The following is a 20,193-nucleotide window of genomic DNA, read 5'->3' on the forward strand; positions in this document are numbered from 1 at the left end:
CCCCCAAACCTGGTGATGGGTATTAAAGAGGGCACGTATTGCATGGAGCACTGGGTGTTACATGCAAACAATGAATCATGGAACACTACATCAAAAACTAATGATGCGATGTATGGTGACTAACATAACATAATAATAAAAAAAAAGAATACAGGACAGATGTAAAAGATATTGTAAAGCAAATGATAAAAGACTTGTCTTTTCCAACAGGGACTATAGGAGATGAGAAGAGGTAGATGAAATTAACTACTAACTCTTTTGACCAGGGGAAGGATGGCATTAATTACATAAATATGGAGATTAAAGAGTGATTTGTTTAAGTAAAAATGCTGAGTTCTGTTTTGGACATCCAGGTGACAGTGGGGCAGCCAAGTGGAAGTGTTTTGAAAAAGCTGGACATCTAGGACTGGAGTTCATATGAGAACAGTAGCTTGGGGAATAGCATTGGGACACCCCTACTTAAAACTGAAAACTGAAGCCCTATCAATAATGAGTACAGTGAGAGAGGTCCATGAAGGAACAGTCAGCAGATTCAGGACCAAACCCTAACAGTCCCTCCAGACAGATTCCACGTAAGTGTTTCTTGGTTTTGATAGCTTTGTGTATTTTCAGCTAGTGTTTTGGTTAAAATATAAGTAGTATTTCTGGAACACAGTATAGGGTTACCAGTGGAGAGATACACCGTGTGCCTGAGGGTGTGCACATGTCCACTGTATATGTCTACCTGTATAGAAAATATGGCTTAATTTGCATAGTTTAGAGGTTGAATTGGAGGGCATAATAGACTTAATAAAAGGCATAATAAAATAGTCTGAAATGGCATGCTAACAACGAAAATGTCTCTAACTTTTCTCCCTTTTTTCCATATCACTCATAGCACATGATACTGATGTGGGGATACTTTCCAGCCACATTTGAAAAGCCTCCCCTGAAGTTGCAAACCCAATGGTTTGGAAGGGAGATTTCAAATAACTCAAAATATACAGTGTAAACAAACTGGCCTTTTAGTATAAAGTGTACTAAATTAAAGAAACCAGATGCTTTGGTTGGCTTGGAACAGCTGGATTATGATTGGCTCTCCTTCACTAACCATTTTCTTTGGAGTCTCTTCACCTCCTCGTCCTTCCTCCCTCCTCACCCTCTTCCTCTCACTTTCTCCCTCCTCCCCCAGTCCTCCTGCTCTGTCTGATTTTTGTTTTCAGACAACTATAAGCTCATCAAATATAGGAGACATATCTCCCAGACATCAAATGGTTTCTGAAAATAGAGTTGTTAATTTAAATTGTTTGCTTGTACTCATAAAAACTTGCTTACTGAAAACCTGGTGTGAGCCTCTGAATTACACCTTCAATCATAGTTCTTAATGTGAAGGACTTTTTTATGTAACAATTTTATTTGACTTGAAAATTAAATGTTAAAATATTCCTCTTTCAATACTACTAACTGGGACATTTTATAGGGTCTCTAGGGAATCACTTAGATCCATAAAACTCCAAGTTACTTATCCATATAAAATCATGAAGCCTCACAACTCTCTGAGAAAGGGGTCCAGACCCAAATATCCCAATTCATTAAAAGTTAGATAAACCTCAATGAAATTGAGTGAGTTTCCCTGACACACAGAAGCTTTTATGGGCCAAATCTACACTATCTCACATCATTGATACCATGGGAAATTATTTAGCTCATGTAAATCCACTTTCACATAAAATATCTAGAGAACTGTACCACAAATGTATTTTCAGCTTGAACCATAGGGATAAGATCCCAAGAAAGGGAAGGAAAGGAAGGAAGGATAGGGAAGAAAACTTCCACACAGCCTGAAAGATAGACACTATTGCCTCATTAAGCTTTTGTTGCTGTTATTTTTTAAAAACAGACTTTATTTGGGGGGACACCTAGGTGGCCCAGTCGGTGAAGCTTCCAACTCTTGATTTTGGCTCAGGTCATGATCTCAGGGTCGTGAGATTGAGCCCCATATGGGGCTCTGTGCTGGGTGTGGAGCCTGCTTGAGATTCTTTCTCTCTCTCTCTCCCTCTCCCTCTACCCCTCCCCCACTCTCTCCCTCTCTCTCTCTCTCTGAGATAAATAAATAAAATGTTTAAAAAATAAATAAATAAAAATATGTTTAAAAATAAATGTTCAAAAATAAAATAAATAAAAATAGACTTTACTTTTTGGAGAAGTTTTAGGTTCATAGCAAAAGTGATCAGAAAGCACAGTGAGTTCCCATATACCCAACCTCCCAACCCTCAGCCTTACCCACTATTGACATCTTGCACAAGGGTGGTTACATTTGTTATATTGAATGAACTTATATTCACAAATCATTATCACCCCAAGTCTATAGTTTACTTTGGAGTTTACTCTTGGTGGTGTACATTCTGTGGGTTTTGACAAATGTAGAGTGACATGTATTCATCGTTGTAAGCCTCAGTGATTAATATACTGTATAGTTGGGGGCAATTCCATGTTTCTGTGATTTAAGATAAATACCAGTAGTCTCTGTCAGAAGGCTTAATTATGGCTTAGCTTATAAAGGTGGTCATGAAAGACTTTGTCAGTATAGAGTGTCCTCTTAAGGATTCGGTATAAAAAGCAATTGTCAAACACCGCCTCACAACTGTGAATCGTATTGTATTTCAACTGGATAAGGGAATCTTGTAGGGCTAGTGGTCATCTAAAATGCACAAGTACTTATGCGCTCCCTTTAGGGGGTAATTTTTGTTGTGCTTTAGCAAATCAAAGCCTGGGAGTGGCACTGGTTCCAGACAATTAGAGGGGTGGTGGTAATTTTGTTTCATTTCAAGGAGGTAGAAGAAACACTCCAGAAATTCTTCACGGCCTCTTTTTTTCTCCAAAATCCCCATCACTACCACCCTTTCTGTCCACCCTTCTTTCTGCTGGGGCTCAGCTCCAGGCCCATGGCTGGCCATTCTGGCTTCGTTCTGGCACTTGCAAGAGAGCTGTGTGGAATGAGCAGCGCACATTCTGGAAATGATAGTGCCAGTGCCCTTCCCACCCCAGGTGAGCTCGGCAAGAAATCTTTTCAAAAATGTACTATTGTATTAGACAGTTTTTAGAGGGTCTTAACGCAGTAGCTGATGCCTGAGAGACACGGGACCTCTTTGTTGGCTAGCCTTTCACTTCACAGTCTGACTTAGCTTCCCAGCTCTGAAACAGGAAAAGGAAAATAGGCTTACTTCTTTCCCCTGCTATACCACTCTCTCCTCAGGAGCAGGAGAAAAAGGAATTATTCTTTTCGTAGAAACTACACATACAGAGAATGAGTCAGGAAATTCTTTCTCGTGCCTTGACTTCGCATACTCGTGCTAACAGTGCTGTCCTGCTAGTAGTCAGTTTTGGTATCTAGGGGGATTTGCAAAACGACGCAAAGGCAAAAGCTTCTGAGCCCGCAGCTCAGTTCGTCTTGCTTCTGTAATGCACTGGGACGCACTGGGAAGCTGGATGTTGAGACAAACAGCTCTGTGCCTGACTGACTTTGGGCTGGTGGCATCAGTTGACATCCCCAGGCACATATGGAACTTTTGATTTTCATCAGCAGGATGCTGGCTCCCCGGGAGATGGAGGGCTACGGGCAAAGAGTTGAGGCAAAAGAACAAACAGAAAAGTCAATGCTGAAGAGTAATAGGAATTTCCGAAGCTCTCACCCTTTTCCCAGGACAGCTCCACTTGGAGTCTGGACAATGACTGTTGGGTGTCTTGCTTACCGTGTGTCTTTGCTCCACGTTAACCCCCGGCCTCTCTGCTCTCCACTTCCCTGGGCCACGCTGGGATGACTGTGTAACTGAGTTGCAGAGGCCACGCCACACACAGCCTATTTTATAATTCATGCCACCTTCGCGTGATTATTAAGCTCTGAACTGTGTGAGTTTTTTGGATTACCCATCCTCTGAATGCTTGCCCATAATACCCCTCGTTTTGCTTTCTTGGCTGGGGTTGGCACCTCCTGCCAGGCTGTGATTGCTTCTTTCTGACATGGATATTTTCGGGATCCACCAAAGTGCGTCTTTGTCAAAAGAGAACTTTTCCCATTATTTTGTTTTCTGTGTTGGGACTGTGGCTCTGGGTAATTGGAGTTATAACCTCTGTGCGTGGGGAATGTTCTCGTTCTCTGCACCATTCTGAATATTCTGTACCTTCCTTTTGCATCTACTCCTACAGGTGTATTCTTTTCCATGTGTACTATGAGGCTACTCACACTTTCGCACTCTAGTTCTTTTTCTATTTATTTTTTTTAAGATTTTATTTATTTATTTGAGAGAGCGAGAGAGTGAGAAAGAGAAAGCACGAGAAGGGGGAGGGTCAGAGGGAGAAGCAGACTGCCTGCTGCCGAGCAGGGAGCCCAATGCGGGACTCAATCCCAGGTTCCTGGGATCATGACCTGAGCCAAAGGCAGACACCTAACTGACTGAGCCACTCAGGCGCCCCTCTAGTTCTTTTTTTTAATGACTTTTAAATATTCCCATATGCTATCTGCTTTTCTCCTTTGCTCACTCCCCTTCTTTTATTCCACTTTGATCCTGTCTTGAAGCTTTTCCAAAAGGGACATATTGTAATATTGGTAGATTCGGGAATCCAGGGTCTCTTTCCCCGACCGACACATCCATGATAATTTACAAAAATATTGACACCACGTTGACTAAGAGCGCATTTCATCCTAAAGTGAATTTTTGTTGCATCTCCTTTGACCAAGAATTAAAGATGCAGGTATTTTGCTTAGAATAAAAAGCATACAAAAGGGAAGTACTGTTATGGGAGACACTCGGCAAGAGTTGGAGAATGTCAGCAACTGAAGCTGCGTGCAAACCAGCGCCAAGGACGGAGCAGCTGCTTCAGAAGAATATTGAGAAGCTAGCTGTTATTCCCATTGGCACAGGAATGTGCCAATCACCACCCAAACTTCAGGAAGCCTCGGCCAGATTCTGGGGGAAAGAGCACCTTTGCATGCCAACTAGAAAAGGGCTTTGTTGTTTCTCTGTGTCAAAATTACATCTGCGGTGACTTACGTACTTTTCTCTCTTTAACCACCCATTCTCCCGTCATAGGTTGGAAGTAGAAAGAAAGCATACTGAGGACAGAAACATCTTTCTCTTCCATCTTCCATCATCTTAACAACAATTTTATGATTTAAATGTTGATAATAGCCTGGCTGGGCATCTTATGTTAATCAATGGTACAGGCATAAACAAATGCAAATGAATTTCAGAGGGTGACTAATCTACCATTCCATATGGATCAGTCCATTTTCCCCAGCTCACTAACCAGAAATTTGGGCTAACAAAAACCAGTACTTCAAAATTTCCCTAAGAAACTTTTTTTTTTATGTTCTGTTAATCACCATACATTACATCCCTAGTTTTTGATGTAGTGTTCCATGATTCATTGTTTGTGTATAGCACCCAGTGCTCCATGCAGTACATGCCCTCTTTAATACCCATCCCCAGGCAACCCATCCCCCCACCCCCCTCCCCTCTAGAACCCTCAGTTTATTTCTCAGAGTCCATAGTCTCTCATGGTTCGTCTTCCCCTCCGATTTCCCCCCCTTCATTTTTCCTTTCCTGCTATCTTCTTCTTTTTTTTTTTTTAACGTATAATGCATTATTTGTTTCAGAGGTACAGGTCTGTGATTCAACAGTCTTACAAAATTCACAGCACTCACCATAGCACATACCCTCCCCAATGTCTATCACCCAGCCACCCCTTTTTTACCTCTAAGCAGAAAGAGAAAAAAACCTTTCCCTCTAAGTTTGTTTACCACAAAGTATGAAGAACAAGACAGGTTTCCCCCCCAAATTTATTCTGACTTGGAATTTAAGTCAATTCCATAAAAATGAAACCTAATTAGTTAATTTTCACTTTGGCTGTATGTAAACAGTTTTTTTGAGATCTGAAGCATTAACTTAGACAAGCAATCAGAAAACAATAACTTCACGTCCCTACTTCTCAATATGTGTGAGGCATGCAAAATTTCCTATTGAACAGCAGTCTTCTCCAAAAGCAAAAAAAAAAAAAAAATCCTTCATATATATATATCCATACTTTGAAGATATATACATATATGTATTTCTGGTTTGAGAGCAGTTTGTTCTCATGTGTTAGTTTAGAGGTTATAATGCAATATAGATATGTAGCAAACAGTTATTGTCCACCATTGAAACTGCTAAATCTTTTGCTCTTAGAACTCTCCCAGAAATTAAAGTAAATAAATTAGCGAACGATTTGATTTTCTATAGTTTCAAAAAGTCAATCCTGGTGGGAGAAAGTCTTTTCTGTAAATCACACAAAGAAGAGTGGACAATCAGTGGGAATTCTGTGGGGCGATCCATCCCATTGCCAACACACCAGTGCTCGGGAGACCTAAAGTTCAATGTTACTCTCAAACCAAGCAGGTCGGCTACTACACAGCAGTTCTGAAAATTGGACAGAAGAGAGAGAGGACAGATGGAGATGGGTGTAGTAAGACTCAGGGCAGGAGATGTGCTGTACATGTACTACCATGTGTTGAACACGTTATGTCAGAGGGGAGAGAGAAGAGACTACTCCATAACGTGGGAGCAGAGCAGTGTAACCTTCTTTAGAGCTTCCCTTGGCATTAAGAGAGAAAACAAGAGAAATGGTTCAAAATTCACAAACACTAGTTGAGGGTATGTTGCATATATCGTACTCTGCTGGGAGTCTCTGACTCAAGAAGAGCATAAGCTATGTGAGGAGAAAGGGTAGGAGCCCATTAAAAGTTTTCGAAGCATGATGCAAGATGTCACAACCATAAATATCATAAGGCAAAATGGATTAAAAGACAAGTGAACAAAAGACCATAGATTGTATGATCGCATTTATATGAAATGTCCAGACTAGGGAAATCTAAGACACAGAAAGTAAACTAGCAGCTCCCGCCCAAGGAGGGTAGGATGGGGGCCTAGGAAGGCGAGAACTAATAGGTATGGGGTTTTTCTTTTGAAGTGATGAAAATGTTCTAAAGTTGACTTACAGTGAGAGTTGCACAAATCTGTGAATATATTAAAAATCATGGAATTATACACTTTAAATTGGTGAATTATATGGTATGTAAATTATATCTCAATAAAGCCATTATTTTAAAACTCTGAGATCATCAGAAATATGGAAAAAGAAAAGCTAAGTAAATGGAAGGAGCAATAAGTACTCATAGGTGCAGGGTCATCTTCTTCAGTCCTCCCCATCCCCAGCCTGCAGTCCTTTACCAGCTACTTACAGGGAACAAAACAGCAGGAGTGCTGAAATATTCTTGCTCACCTAGAAATAGTGAGACACAGGTAAAACTCTTCAGAAAACATAGGTGCCTCATTTTCTACCACACCTGAAGCCCACTTAAATGCAAGGCTTCATGGGGTCCCAATTCAGTCTTAGGAGAACCGTGAGCTTGTGATTATTGTCCAGCTTCTTTTTCCAGACAAAAGGGCTTTAGCTCGCAACATCACAAACTCTTGGATTAAAAAGCAAGAAAGAAAGAAAAAGAAAGAAAGAAAGGAAGAAAGGAAGAAAGGAAGAAAGGAAGAAAGAAAGAAAGAAAGAAAGAAAGAAAGAAAGAAAGAAAGAAAGAAAGAAAGAAAGAAAGAAAGAAAGAAAGTAGGCTTTCAAACTCTCTGAGGCCCTCTCATAAATAACAAAAAAGATTGGCACTAGGTAGGTCTTACCAGAGACTACAGCATTCACAAAGTTCTTCTATTTGAATTTATTTCAAGCAGTCAATAAATAAATGGTTCCATGCTATTAAATATGGAGAAAAGAGAAGACTACAAACATGTGCTTCTACCTCCTGCAATTTGGTCCATTTCCCCAGCCCCCTTCTCAGAGAAAGATGCAATTGTTCACTTGATGACCCTGGTAGCTAGCATGTTTTCTTTGGGGCCATCTTTTGAATATTATTTTTGTTTAAAGCCAAGTAAATGAATGGGGAAGTTGAAAAACATAATCAGAATGTTATATTGACACTGTTGTAGATTTTCCGAATACCAAAAAACAAGAAATGAATGGAAATGAGTTTGCCAAAGTGAACATTTTATGCATCTTTATATAGGGCATATTCCCAAGTGGGGAAAAAAGTACACTTGGATAAAATAAAATAACAAAATATTTATGCATATTTTACATTTATGACATAATATTTGTCATATTGAGGCAGAACAGTTACCCTTGGGGACTTAAATTCTAAGCATTTACTTCTTTGTGTGTGTCTTTTCTCTCCTTCTTATTTTTATCTCTGGTGTTCAGAAGGCACTTTTCGCGATTTGGTAGGAGCTACAAATATTCTGCCCAACCAGAGGCATATAATTCCCCTGGAACCATCTATCTTTCCAATGTGTCTGTCTTGGTGATATACACAGTAATTGCTAGTGATTGTTGGCCCTCTGAGATAGTCTAAGACACCAAATGAAACTTTTAAACTAACTCAAACAGTCCTATATTACCATTAGCCCTGAATGACCCAGAAATAACTGTTCTTTTTGTACCATAGCAATACCATCGAGGATAACATCCTTCCATTGGCAGGGTAGCATGGGTCCCTTTACATAGCTATGAGAAAGGCTGATCATGTATAGAGAAAAAAGCGATGCTGAAAATTTTAGAAAAGACCCAGAAATAAATCCTCAATAAAATTGGTGGTGAGTTATTACTAAAGGCATATTACAAACCTAAACTTCCTCATTTAGGAATTTGGAGAATTTGTGTTTCTAGTTGAAGAGATTATAGGGCTATAATATGGCTTCACAGATGCCATATAAAAGTCAGGTTTTATATCATTACCGGTATTTTTCTTCAAAACTTGAATTGCAACTTCCATATACTAAACAATATGAACCATACCTATATCTTTTTTTTTTTTTTTTTGGCCCCGCAACCACGGCAAGAGGTGTTCCTGGGCTCAGTCCTCGAACTCGGTGGGCCAACAGCCAGTCAGCCCTGTTGGCCCCCTGCCTCCTTGGAGTCCTCAGACCGCGCCATGGCCCATGGTGTAGAGGACATGGGAAGTAGCTGAAACATACTATATCTTATTGTGCTTTTAATCTTGTCAGTAAATATTTTCAAAGGTAATCCATTGTATTATTTTTGTTATACTTTTGCTTTGAGTGTGAATAGAGATTGTTGTTGACAAAGTCCTTCCTCAGCTCTGATTGCCCAATTCAAGAAAAAATGTGCGGGTTACCCTTCTGAGTCTGAACCAGGCCATACATGGAGTGCTCTAATTTTTGCTCAACAGTCAAGCTTCTCATTGCAGGGCCAAGAGTCTTTATCTCCCAATCCTCCAGCCCAGCCACCCCAACTTCTCTCTCACCAAACAACCCACTCCACCACTATTTCTCCATTTGCTGCTCTGACCCTTCTTTTTGCCAATCTATGAATACATACTCTATGTTTTCACTACCTTTTTCTTTTCAAGATGTTCTACAAGTAGATTTGTTCCACAAAGTCTCTCCTAACTCACCAGAGCAGTGATAATACATTTCTCCAACTGGAGTGCCCAAATGTCAACAAGACATAATTCAGAAATACCCAAAGATGATGCATATTATAAATATTTGCTTTCTGTAAGATTTGCTTTTGCCTCATGTCTCATCTCTATTTTGCTAAACAACTGTGCTTTGCAATATATCCTTTTACATGTGTGTTCAGTTACAGAGTGGGATATTCACCAGTGGTTTTCAACAATGTCTCCCTATTGAAGTCTCTGGGAATCTTTGTAAAAACACCTATGCCCAGACTCACTCCGGATCAATTAAATCAGAATAGCTAATTGAGAACAGCTGCCCTTAGATGGTTATAAAACCATGGTTAGTCCTTTTCCCTCACATCCTGGGGTAAAGAGGGAAAATCCTGACCAGTCTGAAACTATAATGGAAAAAAAGAGAGAAAGAGAAAATGTTCTATTGAATCATATGATGAGAAGGCTAAAGGTGAGCAAGAGCTTTTGTTTTTCCTGGTCACTCCCATGTCAGTCCAGAGAAATAACAGCATTTGCTTTAAATGATGGTCCCCTTCTTCTACTTTAAGTTTCCATGACCTATACCCCCACTACCCAACTCCTGATAATGAGTGGTAAGATTCTCTAAATTCTATGAAGTATGCTGACCTCAAGAAGTGTGTATTCTAATCTATCAAACATATGATGAGCAATGCTTGAGGGTTCTTTCCAGGTAGTGTTGTCTTAGATTGGAGTATAGATGGAATATACATAGCATAGACTGTATACTGTATAGATTGGAGTTTCCCAACCAATGTGCTTTGAGTAGGTTTCTAATGTTCCAAGATTTTGTTCCCCCTCAGCCTCAGGGTGGCCAGGCAAGCTTGGGGAAACCACAGTCTAGTCTGAAAGACTCTGGACTAGCACAACCAGATACACTGGGTTAAATAACCCAGTGGGAATCTAATGTTATTTTCTGTGTTTTATGGACTGAAAGAGCAGGGAAGTCCTGGAGAAATACAGGTAGTAGAATCTTGGGTGGCTGAAATAACAAGCAATACAAAGCACCAAGTTTGTACTCATTATAAAAAAATTCTATACCGTGCAAAAATCCATCCATCAGTTACAATTATACTTGTAAGAGTAAAGCCATAAACAATAAAATATCAGATATGGAAAACTAAACAATTGGTACTAAAAGAAATTGTCCCCTTGGTATCATCTGGCAGCATAAAAAAGTCACTGTCATTATATTATATTGCTCATAGTCATAGTCATCTCCTATAATAATATATGAGCACAGTAGGCTCACAATAGGTACTCAATCAATAGAACCTGATTGAGAATGAACTTTATTTATTTATTTATTTATTTATTTATTTATCATCTCCAAAAAAAAAAATTTCAACACATTTGGATCAGTTTCTGCCCCCCTTCATTTCTCCCTTCCTACTATCTTCTTTTTTTTTTAACATATAATGTATTATTTGTTTCAGGGGTACAGGTCAGTGATTCAACCGTCTTACACAATTCACAGTGCTCACCATAGCCCATACCCTCCCCAATGTCTATCACCCAGCCACCCCATCCCTTCCACCCCCCACCACTCCAGCAACCCTCAGTTTGTTTCCTGAGATTAAGAATTCCTCATATCAGTTTTTCAATTCTAGTTCTCACATTCAAATAGATTAAAATCATGTAATTGGGTTTGGACATGAAGAACTACTTCTCTTGGTTTAATTATCATAAGAGGAAAATGGTGGAGTGCAAGTCACAGAAAATGGAATGCTGAGCATTTTTAGATGTTAATTTCAAAAAGTGAGATATATATGTCAATCAAAATCAGATATATGACTTGATAAGGACAGAAAACTCTAAAAGACAAATTTATTTTAACGTGTAACCATTCCGTTAATTCAGACACCGTTTTCCTAATAATGGCCAAGACAAACTCTCAAACTTTGGCATTTATAGATAAGAAACATAGAAATCATTTTATATTGAGATCACAAAATATCTTCACTAAGCAAGAGTAGAGAGGTTTGCCTAAAGAATCCAATGAAGGTGCACAGAAAATTCTCTGATGAATTCAAATATTTAATCTTTTTTTAAGATTTTTTTTTATTGGGGCGCCTGGGTGGCTCAGTTGGTTAAGCGACTGCCTTCGGCTCAGGTCATGATGCTGGAGTCCCTGGATCGAGTCCCGCATCGGCCTCCCTGCTCGGCAGGGAGTCTGCTTCTCCCTCTGGCCCTCCCGCCTCTCATGTGCTCTCTCTCATTCTCTCTCTCTCAAATAAATAAATAAAATCTTTAAAAAAAAAAAGATTTTTTTTTTATTTTTAAGCAATGTCTACACCCAACATGGGGTGCTTACTCACAACCCCGAGATCAAGAGCCTCACACTCCACCAACTGAGCCAGCCAGGTGCCCCGAATTCTAATATTTGAAAAGTATTAGTAACATGCATAAAAGACAGAGAAAGTTTTATCTAACCAAAAGCAAACATAAATGTGTGACACAAAGCAGTAAGAAAGAGGATTTTAAAAGGATTTATAAAAATGCTTTTTAAAGAACAAAAATGAAAAAGGACCAGTCCATGGCCTAGGACATGGCAAGACATTAAGAGCAGAAGTCTTGTAAGAGTACAGTAGTAAAGAGAAAGTAGTAAAAGCTCAGGGCACTTTTTAAAAATTTCTTCTTGTCAAAAAGAATTAATTCAAACTAAAAAAGGTACAGCTCTGTTTTTAAAAGGGGTCAGTGTGGAGGGTTGAAATGGAAGCCCAAGAAAGTAAAAAGCAAACAAACAAAAATGACAGCCATTTTGCAAAATTTCAAGTTTCTGAGTCTAGTGAATTATAATCCCACCTATTTACAGATATATTTGCTAAACTCCTGTCAATAATCTTTGTGAAATTATGGAGAATGAAAAGAGTGTTGGAAAACTAGGAAAAGGCAAACGTTGTCTGAATTTTATTCAGTTAAAAGAAAAAACATCAAATGATCTCTGTTTATGAAGTACCACCACTTCACTTTGGTCTCCAAGTTATGAGGGCCATGTAACCATCACGGGGGGAATATGCCCAGAGCAGAGCAGCGTTCTCATTGGGCAGATCAGCAGAAAGTTCAATCCCTGGCACGAGTTAGTAAGTTCCAGTCACACAAGTGTGGCTTTCTGGGACTGTTTCTACAGTAGCCAATATTTCTTGATTTTTATATTTTATCTGCTTCCTGAATAGTCCTTACTCCAAGAAAATATGTGGCAAGGTCTTTCTTCCAAGTGTGTAGCCTGCAAGGATCAGTTCATTAATTTTACCGATAAAATAAAATACTGTAAATTATACGTCTCCCTAAAATGTATGTATTTGTATCTTATATGCTTATAAAATTGATAGACAACTTGTGTGAATGAAATAGCCACGTGGCCATGTGCCATGTTCCATTTTCTGTGAAGCCAGGAGAATATTTATTGCGGTTTAGCACTCTTGTATAGAGAGGCCCTGCACACTCATGCCCTAAGAGAGCACCTATCCCCCTGCTGAGTTAAAACCACCCATAGGGACAGGGGAGACAAAAAGTTGCCATGACTAGGACACAAGGCAGGACCTGGGTTATAGAAAAAGATAGCACATTCATTTTGGGATCTGTTAAATGTATAAATCTCTCCCCCAGAGCAGCGATTGTGATCCTTTAAAAACATTAAATCCTATCTGTCTGTCATTCAAAGCCCTCTGTGTCTCCCTGTTTCTCTCTGAGTTCCTAAACTGTCTATCATCCCCCACAGCCCAGCTTCTCCTGGCTTGTCATCTCTCCGCCTTTATCTCTTCCTGCGCTCCATTCACTCCCTCTGCTCCAGGATGCCAGCCTCCTGGCTGTTTCTAGAACATGCCACGCATGTTCCTTGTGATCTTGTGCTTGCTGTTCCATGAGCCTGAAATGCTCCTCCCAGAAGGCCTCATGGTTCCTCGCAATTCTGTTCAAGCCTTTGTTTCAAGTCACCTCAGAGCAGTCTTCTTAGGCCCTCCTCTATTTATTTTTTTCTGTTTATTATCCTCAAATTTATTTTTTTTACTCTGATATATATATTTTTAATTAATGTATAATGTATAATGTATTATTGATTTCAGAGGTAGAGGTCAGTGATTCATCAGTCTTATATAACATCCAGTGCTCATTACATCACATGCCCTCCTTAATGTCCATCTCCCAGTTATCCCATCCCTCCACTCTCCTCCCCACCAGCAACGCTTACTTTGTTTCCTATGATTAAGAGTCTCTTATGGTTTGTCTCCCTCTCTGATTTCATCTTGTTCTATTTTTTCCTCTCTCTCCCAATGATCTTCTGTTTTGTTTCTTAAATTCCACATATGAGTGAGATCAGATGATAATTGTGTTTCTCTGATCAACTTATTTCGGTTAGCGTAATACCCTCTAGTTCTATCCGCATCATTGCAAATGGCAAGATTTCTTTCTTTTTTTTTTTTTTTGATGTCTGAGTGGTAGTCCATTGCATATATATATACCACATCTTTATCCATTCATCTACCAATGGACATCTGGGCTCTTTCCATAGTTTGGCTATCGTGGACATTGCTGCTATAAACATTGGGGTGCAGGTGCCCCTTTGAATCACTAGGTTTGTACCTTTGGGGTAAATACCCAGTAGTGCAATTGCTGGGTCATAGGGTAGCTCTATTTTCAACCTTTTGAGGAACCTCCATATTTTCCAGAGTGGCTGCTCCAGCTTGCATTCCCACCAACAGTGTGGGAGGGTTCCCCTTTCTCCACATCCTCGCGAACATCTGTCGTTTCCTGACTTGTTAATTTTAGACATTCTGACTGGTGTGAGGTGGTATCTCACTGTGGTTTTGATTTGCATTTCCCTGATGCTGAGCAATGTTGAGCACTTTTTCATGTGTCTGTTGACCATTTGTATGTTTTCTTTGAAGAAATGTCTGTTCATGTCTTCTGACCATTTCTTGATTGGATTATTTGTTCTTTGGGTGTTGAGTTTGATAAGTTCTTTATAGATTTTGGATACTAGCCCTTTATCTGATATGTCATTTGCAAATATCTTCTCCCATTCTGTTGGTTGTCTTTTGGTTTTATTGACTGTTTCCTTTGCTGTGCAAAAGCTTTTTATCTTGATGAAGTCCCAATAGTCCATTTTTGCCCTTGCTTCCCTTGCCTTTGGAGAGGTGTCTAGCAAGAAGTTGCTGCAGCCAAGATCACAGAGGTTGCTGCCTGTGTTCTCCTCTAGGATTTTGATGGATTCCTGTCACACATGTAGGTCTTTCATCCGTTTTGAGTCTATTTTTGTGTGTGGTGTAAGGAAATGGCCCAGTTTCATTCTTCTGCATGTGCCTGTCCAATTTTCCCAAGACCCTCCTCTATTTAAACTGCAACCCACACGGACCCACCCAGACCAAGCAGCACTCCCTCAGCCCTTCCCTTCCCTGTTTTATTTTACCCCACAGCACCTATATCACATCTCTATAGGCAATTTATTTGTTGATTTTGTCTGTTGTCTGTCTCTCCCCAGTAGAATCTTAAGCCCTATGAGAGCAGTTGTGCCTTGTCTGTTTTGTTCACTACTATATTCCCAGGATCTTGAGAATTTTAAATTAAATTAAATTAAAATTTTTTGAGTATAGTTGACACATAATGTTAAATTAGTTTCAGGTGTACGACCTAGTGATTCAACATCTCTATACCTTATGCTGTGCTCACTACAAGTGTAGCTACCATCTGTCACCATACAACACTATTTCAGAACAATTGACTATATTCACTGTGCTGTACCTTTTATTCTCATGACTTGTTCATTCCATAACTAGAAGCCTTTATCTCCCACTCCCCTTCACTATTTTGCCCATCCCCCCACACCCCTCTCTCCTGGCAACTATCAGTTTGTTCTCTGTTTTATAAGTCTGATTCTGCTTTTTGTTTGTTTATTCATTTGTTTTGTCTTCTAGATTCCACATATAAGTGAAATCATATGGTATTTTCCTTTCTCAGTCTGACTTATTTCACTTAGCATAATACTCTCTACGTCCATCCACGTTGTTGCAAATGGTAAGATCTCATCTTTTTTTTTTTTAAGGTTGAGTAATATTCCTCAGAAACATTTTTGAGGAATAAATGAATAATTATCCAGCTGATTTGTAGCCTAAAAAAGAAATTAGAACCAGAGGTGTAGATTTAGTTGTATGGACAAGAATTAAAGAGGTGATGGTACTTATAAAGGGAGTCAGAGGACTTCTAAGTTCCTCACGGTGCTAAGATTTTTACCTAAGTAATACACACACACACACACACAAGCTCCATGTAGAATGATATATAGCCAATTATTTTCCTCAAAACAGTCATCTTAGAAGACACTTGAAAAACATGTTTTGTGGACAAATGTGTTTGGGAAATGCTGTGTAATCTCACCTTCTTGGATATTTACAGTAAACATCAATGTATTGAAGGATCTGAAAAATCTTGCATGTATTAGTCAGGATTCTCCAGAGAAACAGAACCCTGACTAATACAGATTTAGGTACCAAGACTGGTTCCAGAGGAACAGAATCTTAAGGAATTTTCTGAATTGGTTCTCGGTTTTCTGGAATTAGATCTCTAATTTGATTAGATTTAAAGATGCTTATCAACCTCTTCCCAGTAATAAATAAAGCACTGATAATGCATGTTGTGATGTGGCAATAGAGATATGAAAAAACCTTGGATATCCCTGATCAAATACTTAGAAGAGACAGGTTTCTGGGTAACCATATATGAGATTCCTTTGAGCATTTTTGTCAAACTAACAAGTATAATGAGATTGGCTGGTTGCTCCTAATGTTGCTGGAAAAAGTGGGGAAAGAAAAAGATGAGCTGAGGGATTAAAATATCCAGCTCAAGAAACCACATAATGACCTGCAAGCTTCTATGTCTGCTCTGAAAGAGACTTATTTCCTATAGCTGTGGAGCTGAGATTCCTGAAAACCAAGCCCAGAATCTCATCATGCTAGTGGCTGAATTACAGTTTGAACTCCCAACATTGCAGGGTGTCTACTATTAAAGTGAGGGCCTTGATTGGGAAGGAATGGGATCCTGGAAATCGGAATGGGGACATATGGGAAGGTCCTGATGAAGCTGGGGACACAGAACCCCTAAATTCTGATGAGTTTTCTTTGCCAGTAGAAGCAGCCTCTTGACCTTGTCATTACAAAATACTATAAACTAGGCATCTTAAAAAGCAGAAATTTGTTTTCTCACAGTTCTGAAGGTTAGAAGTCCAAGATCGAAGTGTCAGCATGTTTGGTTTCTTCTGAGGCCTCTCTCCTTGGTTTGGAGAGATGGCCACCTTCTTGCTGCTTCTCACATGGTCTTTCCTCTGTACTCATCAGATTAGATTAGTTCCCATTCTAACACCCTCTTCTTAACTTGATCAGTGCTTTAAATGCCCTATCTCCAAATAGAGTCACATTCTAAGGTACTGAGGGTTAGGGCTTCAACATATGCATGAGAGGGAGGCACAATTTAGTCCATAACACTGCAATTTTTTTTAAGATTTTTTAAAATTTATTTGAGAGAGAGAGAGAGGGAGAAGCAGACTCCCCACTGAGCAGAAAGCCCAACATGGAGCTTGATCCTAGCACCCTGAAATCATGACCTGAGCCAAAGTCAGACCCTTAACCAAATGAGCCACCCAAGTGCCCCTATAACACTGCAATTTTTTAAAAGTTTAATTTGTTAAAACTCTATGCTTTCTAAGAGCATTTGACTATAGTACTCTTAATACACGTGTTCAATTACATATCAAAAAATAATGTTCCTCACTTTGGATATACATTAACACTGATCCAGATTTATATAACAATATCAATACTACTACAACTTAAACAATAAAAGCATAATACAATGTAGAATTTATATAATGTCTTTTATGTATGTTTAATATTTATATAGTAACATTAACAATAATATTCTTAATAATAGAAGTTCATTACATAGTAATTGACAGAGTACTTTTATCCATGTGATTTCATTTGATTAGGTATACAGGGCAGATATTATTATCTTTACTTAGTGAAACGCAAAAGACCTCATAAAGCCTAGAATGGTTAAGACTTACCAAGGTCATACAGGTAGTAAATAGCTTCTCACATTATTGATTTCTTTACTTTGTAATACAGTTTTTAAATACTATATAATACCCATCGTACCTTAACAATATACCATAGCTTCCACTTCAGATCAAGACATAGTTGAACAGGGATGCAACCATATTAGTTAAGAGCACTTGCTCTGGAGCCAGTCACCCTGGTTTCAAATCTGCCTTCACACTCATTGGGCCAAGTCATCATGGAAAAGTAATTTAACGCCTCTACCCCTCAGGTATGATATTGATAACAATATTTATCTAAGGGAATTATTTAAAAGGATTAGTTAGTTCATGAGAAGTACTTCAAACATTACCTAGCACATACTAAATCCTCGATAAATGTTAGCTATTACTATCGAGATAAAAGTTACTAGCTTTAATAGCAAAATAATACCTATAACATGGATATAATATAATCAAATCAATCATTTCCTACTAAGTCCATTTTTGTCATCTGTTTTGCTTCTGAAAAACAAAAAAAAAATGAACAGTACTTGAAGATTAAAAGAATCCTGAGTGCTATGTTGAAACAAAGTGAATGAAGAACTCCCAAATACCTCCTAGCCCTGAGCAGACTTCAGCAGGGATTGTGGTGGCCCGATGGTCCTTCTGAGGTCAGCAGACTTGGTGTGGAAGTCTCTTAAGAACACACTATCTCATGGGACTTTGAGTATTTCCTCCCTGTGATCAGCAACATCTTTTCTTGCAGTATTTTGGCAGGTTTGTCCTTGTTCCCGGCCAGATTCAGGAAGTTCAGAAGCACATGAAAACAAACAATTGATTAAAACACTTCTCTCAAATTATTCAATGTTCAAAAAAACAAGAAATTATTCAGCAATATTGGGACTTGGCCAGTACTTTATCTTATTAATTATATTTATTCATTCTCAATTGATAGGCCCATCGTTTTATTCCCAACAAATACTTTTCTTGGCAGTGATTTTCATTAAACTTTTTTCTTGAAGTATATTTAAGTATAGGAAGTGATTAGACAGGGTATCGACATATTTTGCAAAAATTTACAGGCATTTTCATGACTTGGACTGTTTCGTCCTTTGTGCAATTTTCAAATTATGCTTTGTTATTAAGATCATTCTTAGTGATCATTATTGTTCTTAAGATCATCATGATTTTTTCCCTAAAAATCCCATCCCTTGATTTCAATGATCAGAGTTGGATGAATTGCAAGCCAACAATATAACGTGCTACTTTTCCAAATTTTGCTTATCATTTAAGATCCATCTAAATATCTGCTCCTTAATAAAAAAAAAAAAAAAAAACCTTCACAATTTCCCAACTCCGTGTGATATCCAAACTAATTGGCTTCTATTTCTCAATATACTCACTTGACTACATTCAATGGACTTTTGCCAATCATCATTTCACTTACCCTTTCAGCAAGATTTATCTGAAAACCACTCCCTCCATCTCAAATTACTATCTTCCATGACACAACAAGCTTCTCGATTTCCTCTTACCTCCATGGCTTCCCCTTCTCCCTCAGAGACTCCTCTTCTAACAAGACATTAAATGTTATAGTTGTTCAAGGCTGGGTGAGAGGCTCTATTCACTTCTCACTTCCCTTCCTGGGCAACTTCATACCTGCCCATAGTTTTATCTGACTTACAAATTTATATCTCCATTCCAGACATTCCCTCTTGGTGTCAGACCCATGTGTCTAGCTGCCTACTTGACATTTTTGCTTTGAAATCTCAGGAACACTTACACTCGGTGTGACTAAAGTTGAGCACATGAACTTCTCCTCCCAAATCTGGTCCTTCTGGAATTTCCTTTTTCCGTGATAAGCATAGTCATCCAGTTATGCAAGCCTGAAATCTAGGAATTATCCTTGCTATTTCCCTCTCCCTCGGCCCTTATATGCTATTCCTCACCATGTGTCAATTCTACCTACTAAATATCTCTAAAATCTATTCACCTCTCTACTCCAAGCTACCATCTTTTCTCACCTAGACTATTACAATGATCTCTAACTTGCCATTCTTGCCCTTCCCAATCCATTCTGCATACTGTACCCACAGTTGTTTTTTTCAATATGCAAATCTGATAACATCATCATCCCCTTAAACTCATCCATAGCTTCCTAATTCTCTTGGAATAAAGTCAAACTCCTCAGCCTCCTTTGTCCTACAAAGTCCTGACACCTATCCAACCTCATTTTACACCGTACCCCATCACATCCCATCACACACTTTGGTCTTTTTGCTGTGATGCACTTGGTCTTGTTAGGGTACCTCAGATACGTCATCCTCCTGCCATAAGACCTTCAGAAATGCATTTCCACCTGCCTGGATTGCTGCACTCAGGGTGATCATGTAAGATTCAACCAGAATACTTTTGAGTGTGAAAGGGGCACTATTACTAATTAGACCAGGCAAAACAAAAGGCGGAAACTAAGCTTTTCCAGGGAAAATTGGGATATATGTTTACCTGAAATTAACTCGCATTCTTTCAACAGATTTCAGATCGAATGTCACCTCCTCAGGGAAGCTCAAAACAACCTCCCTGGCAAGGTGAAGTCCATTATAAGTTTAACACAATATATGCCTCTTTTGTTCCACTCTCC

General features: G+C 39.0%; 1 protein-coding gene and 1 long non-coding RNA gene across 5 annotated transcripts in view; one reads left to right on the forward strand and one right to left on the reverse strand.

Moving 5' to 3' along the window:
* The window catches only part of PDE7B (phosphodiesterase 7B), a 308,745-nt gene that overhangs the window by 204,329 nt on the left and 84,223 nt on the right, over window positions 1-20,193 (forward strand). The gene's annotated exons all lie outside the window — the stretch shown is intronic.
* Window positions 17,369-19,394, reverse strand: LOC145723117 (uncharacterized). 2 transcript variants are annotated; one of them, XR_014147965.1, is made up of 3 exons: window positions 19,088-19,394; window positions 18,167-18,336; window positions 17,369-18,074 (listed from the first exon to the last, which is right to left on the reverse strand). It is a non-coding gene; the product is annotated as an uncharacterized LOC145723117 (long non-coding RNA). The 2 variants fall into 2 exon arrangements; XR_014147964.1 differs by having other exon boundaries at window positions 18,167-19,394.

The sequence above is a fragment of the Leptonychotes weddellii genome, chromosome 8 (genome assembly GCF_054177405.1).
Source record: "Leptonychotes weddellii isolate Sample4059 chromosome 8, ASM5417740v2, whole genome shotgun sequence".
Classification (NCBI taxonomy): Eukaryota; Metazoa; Chordata; class Mammalia; order Carnivora; family Phocidae; genus Leptonychotes; species Leptonychotes weddellii.